Genomic DNA, 17,651 nt, shown 5'->3' with positions numbered 1-17,651 from the left:
TCTTCAAAGTGAAAAATCGCTATTGGCTGCACTTTGTTGTCCGTCCGTCCGGCCGTCCGTCCGTCCGTCACACGTACTCTTGTTTATTATCTTACCAGATTTTCTTGCCGATTGGATAATCACATAAGCAGATATCAGACAGGTTGGCGCCCAAATTAAAACCCCAGAGAACCCCAAACCCACGAGACCCAGTTCCCGCTTATCTTAAGGCTCCTCTGTAGTCAATCCGCCATATTGGAAAAATAGGTAAACTTTCTTATGAAATGCTGCTTTTGTAGTTGAAGTCTAACAAATTCTCGATAGTGGATATTCTTTGCAATGATGAAAAGAATGGCGGTACTTAAAAAATTGAAATATCGGTCTTAGTTTTTTAGGAAGATCGATGAATAGAAAAATCGTTTTTTGTAGATAACAGCTAATGTAATGAGGGTAGAAAAACGTGCAGCACCAATTTGGAAATCCGACAGTATTTCTTACGGCGGTACTTAAAGATATTATTTCCATCTATTATGATAAGGCATATATTTTAAAAAATATGTTTCGCGATCCTCAGAAAAAAATCAAAACGCTAACGTAAGGATAGGCAACTCAAATTGCACTTATAACGCCTGAGGTGACAACTCATTACTTGAAAGGGAAAACAAAAAAAAACTACTTGTCATTATCTTACACATTGTTACGCCGTTCCTAATGATATGGATTAGATAAATTACATACTATTTATTATTTATTTATTTGAATGCTGTTGATTTGTAAATCTTAATGTCACATATTCCCAAGACGAAAAATGGATATCCTATTTATAGGTACATTGGAAATAATTTTTTTATTTCTAAATCCCATCAGGATGCTTCAAGAAATAAAAAAAAACCCTATAATGAGGCTGTAATATTTCCCTTTGACGGGGCGGGGGGTACGTACAATACTAGGTACTTCACATATTATATCATAAGTAGTGCTGAATATGAACTCTGTTTTATAACAATGCTTTCAAACTACCACAAGCGTAGCACTTTGTTTAGGTAGATCAAATCAAATATGACTAAATTACACGTTTGTGTATATTTCCCATCTAAAATTATCAGTTTCCTCCGGTAGTCCAGTATGAGGAGCAGTCGGAAGGGCCGACTCCTGCAAAACGTGGTGTAAACGATTTTAACGCTTTAAATGGTCCATTTGGATCCAAATAACACGTATTTGAAGAGTGCACACCAATTATTTTTTTCCGGCACAACTTTTGGCAGCCAAAAAACCTCAAAACGGTCGGACTTTTTTCAGTTTTTCGCTTAAAACTCGAACACTGTCTATATTTTATGAATAACACTTCTTTAGTAAATTAAAGAAAACAAAATTCTGCGTCGATAAAAAAAACAGACGAAATCGGTCCAATAGAAAAATTTTTACAAGCGATTAAAAACGCCCATTTTTTCCAACTTTTCTAAAGAACTGAGTTAACATTTTTTTAATAATAATAAGAATAATAATAATAATAGCTTTTATTGAATATTGAAGGCTCCTACACCATATTCAATTGGAATGCACAGAGTCAGATAAACTGAAGACAGTTATCTGTTCTTCCCCCTGTAACCACAATAAAATCTAGGTATAAAATAAAATTGCAATGACAACCATATATACATATTTAACATAACCATATACTATCCTATGCTCGTAACTAAATATCTAACTAATAGTTGCGGCTCCTAAAGGAACGATAAAATCCACTCCCTAAAGATTATAGAACATCAATCAGAGAGTTCAATAAATACCAACAATTTAAAATTGGACCAATTTTTGAAATTCGTTGGAAAAAATGGGCGTTTTACTTTACTAAAGAAGTGTTATTCATAAAATATGGACCGTTGTTGAGTTTTAAGCGAAAAACTAAAAAAAATGCCAAAAATGTTGAGGTTTTTTGGCTGCCAAAAGTTGTGCCGGGGAAAAATTTGTGCGTACCATTCAAATACATGTTATTTGGACCCAAATGCATAATTTAAAACAATAAAATGTTTTACACCACCTTTTGCAGGTCAAAATTATCTGCATACTGGACTAAGAGTAAGTATTCGTGAAAATTATCTATTACGAGAAATGCGACCAAAAGCAAAAGATGCACAGCACATGCCCTTTGCTTTCCATAAAGTTGCGCCCAATAGATAACAAATGACACATAGGCATTTTTAGCGTAACACAACGAAGTTGAGGTAATTAGCGTAACACAACGAAGTTGAGGTAAAGTTTATGTGCTCGTGTTTCCGTCCGTCCGTCCGTTCCATCGAGATCTCGGCCCCTGGGCCACCTAGGGACTTCGGGTTTTCGCTAATTGATAGCTGTTATGGTCTATATTTGCCCATTTCGGTCAGTTTCATTTAATTCCATATTTTGCGCGGACTGCGCAATGCCAAGTTTCATATTTATGGAGATATTTCTTTGAAATTTTAACCACAGACGCTTCTAGTAAAGGCAAACATTTCGCACATAGTAAAAATTATGTGGGCATACGCAGTGACTGCACAGACTGCTCATAGCCAACTTTCTTATGTATGGTAATATTTCCTTGAAGCTTTATTTTACTTATTTAATTCCTCTCTTTCTCTGGACGTGGACGTGCTTCAATATGCGGATTCGACATTTTGTGACGATGCCTCGTTTCAATACTTTGTGTTACGGCAATACCCACGAGTGGGTTTTGGAACATTTTTTCACTTATTGGCGGAACATAAACATAGGAAACGTCGTGGTATGTTATATAAAAGAAACGCTACCGATATAAATGCAATTCTCCTTTTTAGTTAAATTCCTAAGCGGGATACGATAACTAATGCCCGACTCTGACAATTTTATTTAAAACAAAATGTCACTGTTTTGCTCATGTAAAGTCAAGTTAGTGAAAGTGGTTGATATAAAAAAATTCTTGAACGTTTAAAAAAATTCGACTATTTGTCTTTCCGTTTAAGAATACCTTTTAATGGAGTCCCACAAACTTCACATCAACTTCTTTTTTCAATATGGACTCATATCAACTTTATCAACAGGAATATTTGTCCCTCAAAAAATAGGAAGGTCAAGTAAATTTATTTTTACCATTGAATTCAGTGCAAAAAAGTGAAGTCATCTTACCGCACAAAAGATGTTCGAAAAAATTCTCCATAGGTCGTGTATAGATATAAATAAGTAATACGCTAAATGTACAATTGTTATTAATTTTTGAAAAGATAAGGATTTCTTTAGAATCAGTATAAATGTTATCTTTTAATCATTGTAACAGAATTTTAAATGTTAGCTACCATTTTTATGAAAAACATACCATTTTTGTTGTTGTTCACTCTTGTAAAGAAAGATTTATTTTAGGTGTTTGAAGTGCCGGTTTTTTTAGGATCTACCATACCTAAGTGAATTCATTCATGCACATTTACCTAATAACTATAAAAATCTATAAATCAGTAAACATGGTTAGAACAAATCACAAGAAATAAAGGGGTAATTAAAAAATGTTATAACAAACAATTCTAATCTAGTCCACTAATTACCTGAAAACCAGGTAATTTACAGAAGGTGTCATTATAGAGAAATGCAGTAAATGCATTGAATAAGTAAGTTATTCAACGATAACAGAAATAGGTATTTGTGCATATCCAGTCAAATATTGATATGCTAATGCCCGCCTCCGACTGCGATCCTCTCCACCCGACCGCGGAGCGCTTCCCTAGCCGTATGTACAAAACGTACTCTTAAAGGCCCCATACACGGTACGATCGATCTTTCCGATCCGTCGTTTCAGGCCGATCGAAACGACGAATCGATAGTGTGTGTCAAGATCGTTAACGATTTACTTAATCGAATTGGATATCAGACATCGCAATAAAAACGCATGCAATCGTGAATATCATAACGATGAATCGACAGTGTATGGCTCATTGCGATCAAAGATTCGACAGGGCACGTATAACTTCTTAAATTATTTAATCACGATTAATGGTTCGGTTGTCAGCGATTGATCGTAACGACCAATCGTTTCATGTGTGAGTGGTAAGCTTTGGGCGATCTATTGTCACGATATCGCTTCAGATCGATCGTGACGACGGATCGTTCCGTGTATGGGGCCCTTAAACACCGTCCTATCCTTACAACCCCAATTTACAAGGTTGTACTGCTTCTATCACATGTAGAGTGCGCATGCGCACTCTCTTACATTCGATGCCTACACCACGAGCAGCTGTAACGCTGCGTCCTTCTTCATACGGAACAATACACACATTTCTCTCTTGCGCGCTACTTAAAATTGCGACAACCGCACTGTTCCGTGTGAAAGAGAAGGACGCAGAGTAACAGTTACTCATGGGGTATGCATCGGTGGAGAGCGCAGTATTTTACTGGATCTCACTGATTCTAAGATGAGATTAGCCTAAAAGGCCCCACATACGGAACGATCCGTCGTCACGATCGATCTGAAGCGATATCGGGACGAGAGATCGCCCAAAGCTGACCACTCACACATGAAACGATTGGTCGTTACGATTGATCGTATCGTGTATGGGGCCTTTTAGGGCTCTTAGCATTCGACACCGTTGATTACGACATCCTTCAGGGTATCCTAGAAAGTGTGGGATTATCAATGTCCTTCCACTTGCGCGACTGCAACCTATATTTGACACAACCAATACGAAACCGGTCTCATGAAATCAAACATTTCGATCGCGCATTGACTACTGCGTGCCAGCGTACGATCAATATACCAGAGTGGTCTATCTCTGCATGTTTAGCGTAACTGCGTAACACAACGAAGTTGAGGTAACGCTTATGTGCTCGTGTTTCCCTCTGTCCGTTCGTCCGTTCCATCGAGATCTCGGCCCCTGGGCCACCTACAGACTTCGGGTTTTCGCTAATTGATAGCTGTTATGGTCTATATTTACCCATTTTAATCAGTTTCATTTAACTCCATATTTTGCGCAGACTGCGCAATGCCAACTTTCATATTTATGGGGATATTTCTTTGAAATTTTAACCACAGACGCTTCTAGTAAAGGTAAACATTTCGCACATGGTAAAAATTCTGTGTGGGCATGCGCAGTGATGTATGGGCATACTGGACAATGCCAAATTTCTTATTTATGGAGATATTTCTTTGAACATCTAACCACAGATGCTTCTAGTAAAGGCAAATATTTTGTAATATAACAACAATTAAAATTCACAACTTTATTTCACTATTTCATTTTTCTACCATTATATGAGAAATTTGTATCACTTACATTTAAATTGATAAAAATTGCCAAGTATAAGTAGTCAGTATCACTAGTACCTTTACAAGTATGTAATATTTAAATATAATAGTAAATACAATATGGGGTGCACATAATCGCCACATTTAACACATTCTTATAAGCGCGCAACTGCTGATCAAACAGTGGTGGCAATTTCGGTAGTAATTTTTTTATGCCATTACTATGAATTAAGAAACCAATACCGCCGGCGCCGGCCGTTGCCTTTATTATTTGTAGCTTCCTAGCGCTAGCTATTTTTTTCAGTCTGTATGTACGTCCGCATGTTGGCAATTTTCCGAGAAAACGACTCGACCGACTTTGTTCAAATTTTGGATATGCATATTAGGCATACGGAACGGAAAAATAACTAACATTCACGACAGCTGCTTAGCACGTTGCTAACACTGGTTGTCGTGTGATCACTGAAGTTAAGCAAAGTTTCGCGCGGCCAGTAGGTACGTGGATGGGTGACCTCTTGGGACACCGTGTGCCGTTTTTAATTTTTTTGCTCCCTTTTGCCATTTCTATTTCAGAGATCATTTTTGCAGATAAGTGAAATTGAAAATTGGTTTGTTTAGAATTCATTCTTTTCGATACCTTCATGTTCATTATAATTACAATCAGAAATTGGGAAAAATTTTAAGGAAGTTTGATGGTAGGTAACAGTAAATAAAATACATGCGCAAGAAATCGTGTTGCGCATGCGCAAAACGCAACTTTCTTACTTATGGAGCAATTTAAACGAAATTTTGATGGTATATCCCTCCAGTAAAAGCAAATAAAATGCGTGAGCGTTGCCCATTCAAATACTGACCGGGAGCAACGTTTCTGGACTTTAGACAATAAATGAATACATTATTAGTAATAATTATTAAACACAAACTAAAGTTGGTTTTGAGCTAGGAAGCTGTTCTGTCAAGAATTTGGCACCTGGTTTTCATTGTACAATTGAATAAATAAAAAAAGATCTGCCGCCCGGGTTCGATCGATGTTTATTAATTCTACTGCGCGTCGTGCCCTTAAACTCGTGGCGCGTGCTTTAAAGGCTTGATTATACACTTGTTTCTTAATATACTATTTTTTCATAATGAAAATGTTAATTAATCTGGAGTTTAACTGTTAGCTATCCAAGTATGCACTAAAATTTAGTATGTGCATCAGGTAGGAAAGGTACATACATTCCTGGACTCTGACATGAATATTCAACTTTTCCTACATACAAACTACTATTCTTCTCGTTATTCCATCCGTAATCATGATTTGTTTCTTTACGTTAACATACTGATTACTTTAAGATTAAGATTTAAGCAACGCCATAATGACGCGCTAAATAAATAACAAAACTGCAAGTGCACAAGAAAATTCTAGAGAAAATTACTGCAATGTTAATGTAATTAGCAAAGTAAAATCAAAGGTATCATGCTTCATAAATTCCCATCCAATTTCGTCGAGAAAGTTAACAAATTTTATAGCGCACGACTCAACTTCTGCAAACCTAATTTGTAACGCGAAAGCTTCACGCCTTAATAGGTATGCAAATCCATTGCTATAGTAATATTATGAATTTATATTCAAACCTTTTTCTTGTGAAAGCCCCTTTGTAAGAAAAATGATAATGAAATTTAAAGGTTCTTAATGGGGGTAGACGATTGATTTATTGTGCCAAAAGCAATAGCGTATTGTTAATTAGTGCGCTGTATCAATTGCTAATTTCATTATAATTGCGACCCGAATGATTTTCAAATTTGCTTATACGTTAACATGAACAGTTACCTAGTTATAATGCTCTTTAAGAAATCCAGAATTCATTTTCGGGGTGTTCAAGTTCAAGACATGCACATGACTATAAAGCATTAGGATAAAAGAAGCGAATGCACAATAAACAATATCATTATATGCAAACATAAATGACGAGAGCGTATTTTCCTCCTAATAATATTAATGCTAGGACCAGGAAAAAATACAGGTAGGCACGAGATCCTTACACCATTCTCTTTAAAATGAGCGGCCTATCGTCGACAGTTTAATGAAAAATAGTGGAAGGTAACAAATACATACAAATTTTGAAATGGGCATTAGTTTTACTTTTATTCCAAGTGTCTACATATGGAACTTTTTATAAACGCTTTCGTAAATAGCATTGCGCATTGTCTACAATAGAAATTTCATTGCATACCTTCATAAATAAAACACATACAGCATGCGTTAACAGTAATTTTGAAACCGGTATTAGTTTTAGTTTCGTTCAAGGTGCCTACATATGATATTTCGTTTAACTGATTTCATAAATAAGAAAGTTGCCATTGCGCATGCACAAAACTAAATTTTAAAACTGGTATTAGATTTACTTGTATTCCAAGTGCCTATGTATTAAATTTCATTTAAATGCTTCAGTAAATAAGGAAGTTGGCATTGCGCATGCGCAAAACCAAAATTTGCAATTGGTGTTAGATTTACTTGTATTCCAAGTGCCTATGTATTAAATTTCATTTAAATGCTTCAGTAAATAAGGAAGTTGGCATTGCGCATGCGCAAAACCAAAATTTGCAATTGGTGTTAGATTTGTCTATGCCAAATGCCTATGTATAAAATTTCATTTAAATGCCTTCATAAATAAGTAAGTTGGCATTGCGCATGCGCAAAACAACATTTTGGAAACGTTAATTTTACTTATATTCGTAGTGTTTACATATAAAGTTTCATTTAAATATCTTCATAAATAAAAAAGTTAACATCGCACATGCGTTAAACCAAATCTTTGACCCTGCGCATGCGCAAAACCAAAAAATATGGGTATGCACGGAATCCCTGAACCAAGCCCTTTCAAATAAGTCCTATATCGCCAAAATCGGTGCAGTGGTTTAGAAGGAGTACGTGTGACGGACAGACGGACGGACGGACGGACGGACGGACGGACGTCCAAGTACAGCCAATGAATAGTGATTTTTCACTTTGAGGAAAATACGCTAAAAATATAGATTTATTTTTAAATCCCCAACTGCAATGAAAATTTAAATTATTTAAACGTCAATGGCTTGACAACGATAGGTATCAATTTTTACTACATAATTCTAATTACAGTTTTTGTAGGTATACATTTTGTGGTTCGTTTTTCTTTCTCATTTTATAAGACGTAGGCTGAACAGTTCTGAGGTAAATGACAAACGGTGTAACTACTATAGCGGTTTTCTGTGGAGAATGTACCTAATTGAAAATAGAGTTAAACATGTGTCAATAATTGTGCAAATTATTACCTAAATCAATTGAATTATTACGTAGTGAGACGAAGGAAGTGCACACATTGATACCGACTAAGGTCACTAAGGTTTAATAATAGGTATATATTAATATATAGGGCAAGTCGGTTTATTTAAAAATGTATATCATAATAGTATATTATATACCAAGCGACTAAAGTATCTGTTTTAATCCCGAGGGTGCAGTTGCAGAAAGACCGTTAAGTGACTTCCCCTTGACGTCTATGACGTAATTTCTATCGCTAGCTAGGCGGAGGACGCGATGTGATTCCGTGTATGGTGGTTGGAGAGGTTTCTTGATAGAGTCTACCCTCTTAAACACATGGATACAATTATGTAGGTCTTTGAAAACGAACATACGTACCTGGGTGCCGGTATAGCTTTGATAGTATTTGCTATTTGGCGGAGCCTTCCCACAAAGTCGTAGAGCAAGTTTCTGTGTAGCTCGATGTGCTGGAGATATCCCCATTTGATTAGGAAGGTAGGGCGTCGTGCGTATTCTGAGATACCGATCAACTTCTTAAGCTTCTGAATAGGGAAGACTCAAGTTGGAGTTCCTGATTCGACGTGATAGTGAGTGGAGTGCCGTATAGATTGATCCACCTGCCAATCAGTTCTTTAGAGACGGTGATAAATGTTGGTCTGGCAAGGGGGTAGCCTCAAGTCATCTGGTGAATATATCAGTCAGACAGTATTGAAAGTTTTGACACAGTGGGAGCTTGATGAGGTCCACACGGTTGTGATCAAAGCCTCCATCGCTCAGGTCGAAATCTCCAAGTGCTGAGCGATTGTGCCGGTGGGACTTGACCCGCTGACAGGGTTCGCAGGAGCGCGCCCAACGATTTATCTCCTTACGCATGCCTGGCAGACAAGCTTCTATCCAACTAGTCGTATCGTTGTTTTGACCCCGGGATGGAACACGTTGCCTTATACTGCTGTTAAAAAAGAAAAATTTTGGCTTTTTGGTGACACAATTCCCAAATTACCCATTTTGGCCTTCCGTTTATTCCAAAAAATACTTTTTGGCATATTTAGTTATTTGGTCCTATACAATATTGCTGTGTAAACAAGTTGTGTTTGAAATTGGGAAATTTAGAACAGACTTGACTGTTTAATTGTTAATTAGCCCAATAACATTTTATCGTGTTGTGTTGTTTAATGCCATTGTTTTGACTCATTATATATTTATAGACTACTATAGCGAACTGCGCGCGCAACACGCTATAGTAGTCTATAAATATATAATGAGTCAAAACAGTCATGGATCTGAAAACAATTTCAAAAAATATGAGCATGCAGTCAAAGTTATATTTGTTTATTTTCTGTTTAAAGATAATGCATTCGTATATACGCAGAGTTTTCTGTCCGGCTATTTATTAGAAGTGGTTTGCCTGTTTCTAGTGCCGGTTGTTTAGAAGAAATAAGGAGTACATTTTTCGTCTGTTTCGTGGCCGACTACGTTTTTGGTTTAAAGAAGAACGTTAATCATGTTCGAGTTTGGTTATCCGTTAAAGGGTGGTCTGGATTTGTTTGTGCTGTTTCTCGGAAGAGGTTTTTTCTACGTGCATAAATTCGACTTATCGATGTGTTTATAGACGGCGGTTTCAAGATTTGTTGCACATCACGTTAACGTGAGATAATTTTACTATTGGTAGTTCTATTTTTAGCACATTTCCACAAAAATTAAAACAAGTTAAAAAGTAATCGTAAACGATTTACATAAAGCGCATTTCCACTTGCATTCATTTCCCATTTGTAAGATGCAACTTCTGTTAAAATCGTAAAAATCCGGCCACAAATATGAAAGATATACCTACTTCAATTTCAGTTTATATGATGAATGTCATTTCAATGTTTTTCTAAATAAGACAGTAACTGCGCAGGTGCAAACCTAAATTTGAAACTAATGTTAGATTTTCCTTTGTTCCAAGCGCCTAAGTATCAAATTTCACTTAAATGCTTCCATAGATAAAAAAGTTGGCACTGCGCATGCGCAAAATAAAATTTTGAAACTGGCGCTAGATTTTTTTATTTTTGTGGAAATGCGCTAAAAATGCGCTATTGTGGCCACTTTGTCCGTCCGTCCGTCCGTTCGTTCGTTGGGACGCTACGAGTTCTTTATCTTAAGAGCTATTCTGTTCTTTTTCGCTATTTGGTTCGTTATGGTGTCGAGGCTTGCACCAAGGAAGGAATTTTTTCTGCGTTTATTGCTAAAAACGTTATTGTAAAAAAACCAAAAAACCGTTTTTTACATGTTCCATAATTTTACACTTTTGCCGTTTGTTAACGATCCTAGAGATTGTTTATAATTTTGTATTGCTGTCTGTCGTCTGTCTGTTGGTCTGTCCGTCTGTTCCTTTGTCTGTCTGTCCCTCTATCTGTCCATGTGAACGATAACTTTGTTTAGAAATGTCCGATCGCTTTTACATCTCCGTTAGTTATGAACTGAATTGCATGAAATTCAATATGGGCATAGTTTTAGCCATATAATACGCAATGCCAAAAGTTGAGTCGAATCGATTCAAAATTTGCAGTGCCCTTTCCGTATCTCGACCATTTATAAACCGAATTGCAAACTTTTTTATTTATAAAAGTATTTCAATGAAATTTGAGACATAGGCACTTGGAATAAAGGAAAATGAAACGCCAGTTTCAAAGTTTGGTTTTGCGCATGCGCAGTGCCAACTTTTTTATTTATGGAAGCATTTAAATGAAATTTGATACATAAGCATTTGCTAGGGCGCTTGGAACAAATGAAAATCTAACGTTAGTGTCAAAATTTAGGTTTGCGCATGCGCAGTTCCAACTTTCTTATTTAGGAAAGCATTGAAATGAAATTCTTCTTATAAACTGAAATTGACGTAGCACGTCAAAAATGGTATGCACCTATGCAACGCTAGTGGAAATGCGCTTTTTGTAAATCATTTACGATTACTTTTTAACTTGTTACGTTTAGTCATTGAATTTATTCAATGGTTTAGTGGTGATACCGATGAAACCACTAACAGTTGTTTTTCATTTACTTACCTCGTGTCATTGTAATATAAAGAGTGTCTGTATAATTTCCGCAAGTTGTGTGTTAATCCGGACCTTCATTAATAACGACCAAACAAGTTTCATGTTCAAAATCAAGAATAATTTCATTGGATTCTTGCCCAAAGTTCATTTTGAGTGTTGGTCAAAATTTTGTTAAAATTCGTTTGGAATTTTATAATTTGGAGCTTGCCCACTATCTGGTAGGAGTTTAGAAAATAATTGAGGTCAAAATTTAATCATTCTTCTGTGCCGGGGTGAGGATCTGTACTACTGGGAAAGAATTAGTTTGTAGTATTTTGTGTATGGTCCATCTTTCGCAAGTTATCAATGCACACAGTATTTTTATTTTCTCGCCCAACATGGGGCACTGCATTGATTTTTTTATGTAGCCCAAATGTTAAACCAATATGCACAGTACCAAAATCGTTTTTCTAAACAATTCGTTGTTTTTCTTTGTTTTTTTTTGTTTTTCAGTTTTTCTTAAGGTTTGTTCTTCATTAGTACTCTCTCTATTATGTTTGGTACTGCAGTTTTATTTTTCAGTTTCGAACTGAAATTTCTATGCTCTTATCAGTTACCACCTTTAGATATATCTTTACAAGTTATCAGGAACAAATTGTAAAAGTACACGTCCTTTCATCACTGTTACTAGTACACTACACTATATTTCAACATACTGTGTGTATAGAAAAAGGTCGTTGACTCGTTGTATAACTAGGAAGGAATAGCCCACTAAGAAACTTGTAGGAGTAGAAAAAGCAGGTTTTTCTACTCCTGTACTTTAATTGATATTATTAAACATTACCCATATGCCACAAGTAATAAGCCTATTGAAAATGGGTCTCTATGTCTCTTCCAAACGCTTGAACCTATTTAGTTCAAACGCTGCACAGTTGACCTATATTCCACATCTAATATTGAAAATGGATCAAATCCAATTACCCCGTGGGGTCACGCTTGTCTGTCCCTGCTAAACGCTCTCGCAAACGCTGGAACCTATTCGGTTGAATCTTTGCCACATGTAACAAGTCTATTGAAAATGGGTCAAATCCAATGACCCCGTAGGGTCACACCGAGATTCTCTGCAGCTTTTTTAGACGCTCTTTATGGGTTTATTAGTTTTGACAACTGCTGGGCATAGCGAATTGGTGGTTCGTTTTCTTATGAATTAATCTTAAGTATTCCAATTGGCGGCGGTCTTGAATAAATTTGACAGTGACACTCAGCTTGAACGCGGTTACCATGGCTGCGCAGTGCGCATGCTTTGAGGTCGGTAACTTCGCTATCTGCACGCAATAAAAATCTCAACTTTTGAACCGCTTTGGAAGCCACCGTGACCTCACCTCTTTATAGCTCATCATAGTCGTAGAAAAAATATTGTATGAAACTCGCATTTAATGGTTATTAAGACACTCGTATTAATTACGAAACTCGCCAGGCTCGTTTCGTAATTCTCATACTCGAGTCTTAACAGCCGTCATAAAATGCTAATTGCATAATATACTATTAAATGATTTGACTTACACAATATCTGTTATCTGCAAATATTTAATCATTTTTTAACCTATCAACGCCTCTACAATACGTTTAGTTCAGGCATTTCAAGAACCTGCTGCAAATTTAATTGCAAATACGAGATGTATTTAGCATAATACACAATTTCACATCACACAGGGAGTGTTTTAATTTGCGCAAAAATAGTCATCAAGAGTTCCATGTTAACCCACAGTTGGATTGAACCATAAAGGCGTAAACTCTCTAATGACCTACGGCCAGTCAAACTGATAATTAATTACAAAACGATGAATTCGTTTACCGGCTACCGTTTATTTAATAATGAACGTGTAGCAAAGAGGTGAGAGTATTGATCAATTATTAATAATGAGTAACACCGATTGATACAAGCCCCGCCGATTTAATTGAGCCTTTATACCAACCGCGATATCAGACAATCCCCACATAATTAACGCTAAATTCTCTTATAAAAGGATTATCAACCGCAGCTGAATAATAGATACCAAATTGTGATTATGTGGAATGGAAGTTGGTTTGCATATTTCATCGTAACCTGTAGGCAAACGTCCGTTAGTTTTACGATATTGCGGGTACGGCAATTAAAATGGTTGCCGTATTTATGAATCAATTTTGTAATGAATCTTAGTTTATAATGACTTGTGTGGGGCGCTTTATGGTTGTAAATATTAAATTACTTACATAAATATTCCATTATCGAGTAGATTAATTTAATTTTCTGGGACATTGGCAGATTATAAGTTCAACCTCACTTTATTTTAGCAACGAGTTGGTACAATTGAATTGTAAATAATTGAACTTGAACCCATTCCGCACAGATTGTCGTACAAAATCACGAATTCTAGATTTCCTTTGGAGAATTAACGTTATTATTATTGAGAACTTTCATTTGCAGTGATTTAGGAGTGCATTAAATATGATCCTCAGAAAAATTTATTCGACATAGTACCTACGTGTATGAATAAAGTATTTATTTTGAAATCGATGTTTGTATTTCTTGGTATCGGAATATTTTATTAAAATGGTAACTTGCTGTTTCTGTCAGTCAACGGTTTAGACATTTCACCGTGGCCACTTGGTCGTAAACCATCTCGTCGTCGGCTGTTATCCATAAATCTACTCTACCATGGACCAAATTACGGATTCAGGAAAACAAGGCGTATTTTCATGACGTACCCGATTCCCACTAATAATGCAAAAACAAACGTGGAAATGCGTTATTCGGCATTTGGTGCAATGGCGTCAACGCCGATGACCTTTTCTTAGGATCCTTCGCAAAATTGTCAATAGATATCGCGCAACAACCCAATTTCGGACAGCAATTTGGAAAGCCACCCCATCACCGTGAAATGACCCTGTACATTTGAAGAAGGTAAACAGCTTACAATTACAATGCCATAGGCATAAACTCATCGACGATATCGAAAACAAAATGGTTTACACCACTAGTGTAAATAGCTCACAATAGCAATGCTGAACTTAAAAAGGTCTATAGCAGCCCCCCCAATGTTAAAAAGTGGGTATGTGCAATGGCAAACGGTTACTAAAACACGTATTGACGTACATTTCATTGATTTGAGAAATTCAACAGCCTTAACCGTCTTAAACTCAAAAAAATTAATGAACAAATTTTTAATAATAATAATAATATTTATTCGTCATTTTGCTAAAAAAAAGCTTAACACAAGTCAAAACAAATTTGATTAACATCTGATGTAATTCTGGGTACGAAATGGAGAAATTTAATATGAACACTATTATCTAGGTCGTAATTTGCGCTCGATTGAACACAAAACTAATCATTTTCCAATCAAACAAATCTGTTCGGCATATATCAATCTAATAAGCTGAAAGAAAAATGGGCGTGCAGGGCCAGAAAGACAAATGTCACGCAGCAAGCGATCGATACTTACAACAAATGAATTAAAAGAAGTCTTAATTACCTTAATGTGTAAACATTCCAAAATCTCCGGTCGCACTGTAATTTTTAAACAGACGCGCTAACACATAACATCAGGTGAGAATGTTTCCAAACTTCACTATCCGACTTTTCTATTTAAAACACTTTAATCTATGGTTGTAACTAGTAAAGTTCATGCGCACGTGTAAGTGTATTCAAGATTGTGCAATAAATTTTCGTTGTTTTGGTAAGAATTTGAAGTTATTTTACATGACTTTAGATGTTTGCTATGACTTATTGAGTATCATGACATAATTACAAGTTATTACTGTTGTATGTATATATGTTAGACTGATTTTTCACAGTTTAGTCATCGTCAGCCATGTTGATTACTTGAAAGTAGCGTGCGGCGCCTTACCCGACTATTTGGACAAGATGCCGCAGTTTTGATGCACTATTTTAATTTAAAATATCGAATATTTTTAATTATGTCAAGTATGCAAGTGTGAGTCTCTTTGTGATACACATAAAAAAATTAGCATTAAATAATTCTTGCAGATAATGCCCACTAACTATAAGCGGAAGACAAACAGGGGTTCTTGGACGCAAACCGATTTGGAGAACGCAGTGAATTCTGTTAGGAATGAGTAGATTTCCGTACGAAAAGCTGCTAAAGATAATGGAATCCCTGCGAAGTCACTACGGAGAAGGTTGTCCACAGCGAACTTTAAAAAAGGAAGTTTGGGAGGAGGTCCTCAATTAGGATGCGATTAAGAATTGAAGCTCTTCTGTGCTTGTTGAACAGATTTTGATAAGCAAACCAGGGACCTTGTTGAGAATGGATTCTACTACCCGTAAAAACCACTCTTATTCAATAAAAATACGCTTCTTGACTTCGTTGATCGTTGTATTTTATTTTTATTATTCTGACATTACATTATTTACTTGGCAACTCGTTGAGCAACAAGTTATGATGATCTTAACAACAAATAATGAATAATTGAATAATGAGGATCTTCTATGTCTTGCCACAGACCTATTTTATAAAACAACTATGCAACTTTTCACTTGTCACTTTGCATTTTTTTTTATAATATTTGGGTCCTTAAAGACTATTTTGATACGCGATAACGCTCAAAATATGTAAAGTAGAGATGAACACACGAAATGCTACGTTGACTAAAATATTTTTTGCGCGATCGGTCATTTCTGACTATTTACCATGTGTGTTTCCATGACAGTAAGTGGAATTTACCAGTTGCTATGATTACGACGACGCCAAAATTACTTACCGATCTGAAAACAGAACAGCAAAAATACTTACCGACGCCTTTTTAAAAACAATCAGTTCAATGTTAACAGTCTTACATTACATTTAATCTTTAATTTAATCTTCGACATACCATTCGGGCACCGGCAAATACCTGGCTCATAAAGTCATAAAGGAAGTGCAAAGCTAGCAAACTACATCAGACACATGCACAATTTTATGAAATTATTAATTTCAATTTTGACAAATAAACTGGTTACCTAGTGATGTACACCATACCACTTCGATCATTTCGATTTATTCTGCTCGTTAATTTCTTAGTGCATATTTATATTGGTTGAATAATTTTAATTTCGATCGCGCAAAAAATGTTATAAGCACGTCGAACGTTAAGGGTTATCGTTCTCAGACAATAATTGGAGTCGTCGCTCCGCTCCTCCTCCAAACAATTGTCTTCGAACGGTAAAAATCCCTTACCGTTCTCCATACTTAATATACTATTATCAAATAAATCTTTGCACTTTATAGTATATTAAGTATGGAGAACGGTAAGTAAGTTTTACCGTTCGAAGGCAATTGTTTGGAGGAGGAGCGAAGCGACGACTCCAATTATTGTCTGAGAACGGTAACCCTTAACGTTCGACGTGCTTATAATATTTTTTGCGCGATCGAAATTAAAATTATTCAACCAATATAAATATGCACTAAGAAATTAACGAGCAGAATAAATCGAAATGATCGAAGTGGTATGGTGTATATCACTAGGTAACCAGTTTATTTGTCACAATTGAAGTTAATAATTTCATAAAAATGTGCATGTGTCTGATGTAGTTTACTAGCTTTGAACTTCCTTTATGACTTTATGAGCGTCTTGCTATAGGAAATAACAGCACAAATTGTACGTTTAATGTACCTAACAATAATTAAAGATTAAATGTAATGTAAGACTGTTGATTTTTAAAAAGGCGTCGGTAAGTATTTTTGTTGTTCTGTTTTTAGATCGGTAAGTAATTTTGGCGTCGTCGTAATCATAGCAACTGGTAAATTCTACGTACTGTCATGGAAACACCCATGGTAAATAGTCAGAAATTACCGATCGCGCAAAAAAATTATAACATTGCAAAGTGAATAGTTGCAAAGTTGCTTTATATGTACTAGGTAACATTTAGGTACAACATTGATGAGTCGGGCTTACAGCTCAACAACGAGCCTGGATGAGTTGTTGCAGTCAAAGGGAACAATGACGTGCACGTACGCCAAGTATGTGAGCGAGGGGAGACAATCACTGTTGTTCCTTGTTGTAATGCGGAAGGGAGCTTCTTGCCGCCATTTTGCATCTTTAACGGTGTAAACAAACAACAAATTTGGAAAGAATCAATGCCCGCTGGTAC

This window comes from Photinus pyralis, unplaced genomic scaffold (assembly GCF_008802855.1).
Source record: "Photinus pyralis isolate 1611_PpyrPB1 unplaced genomic scaffold, Ppyr1.3 Ppyr1.4_LG4, whole genome shotgun sequence".
NCBI classification, from domain to species: Eukaryota; Metazoa; Arthropoda; class Insecta; order Coleoptera; family Lampyridae; genus Photinus; species Photinus pyralis.
Note: the sequence above shows the minus strand (reverse complement) of the source record.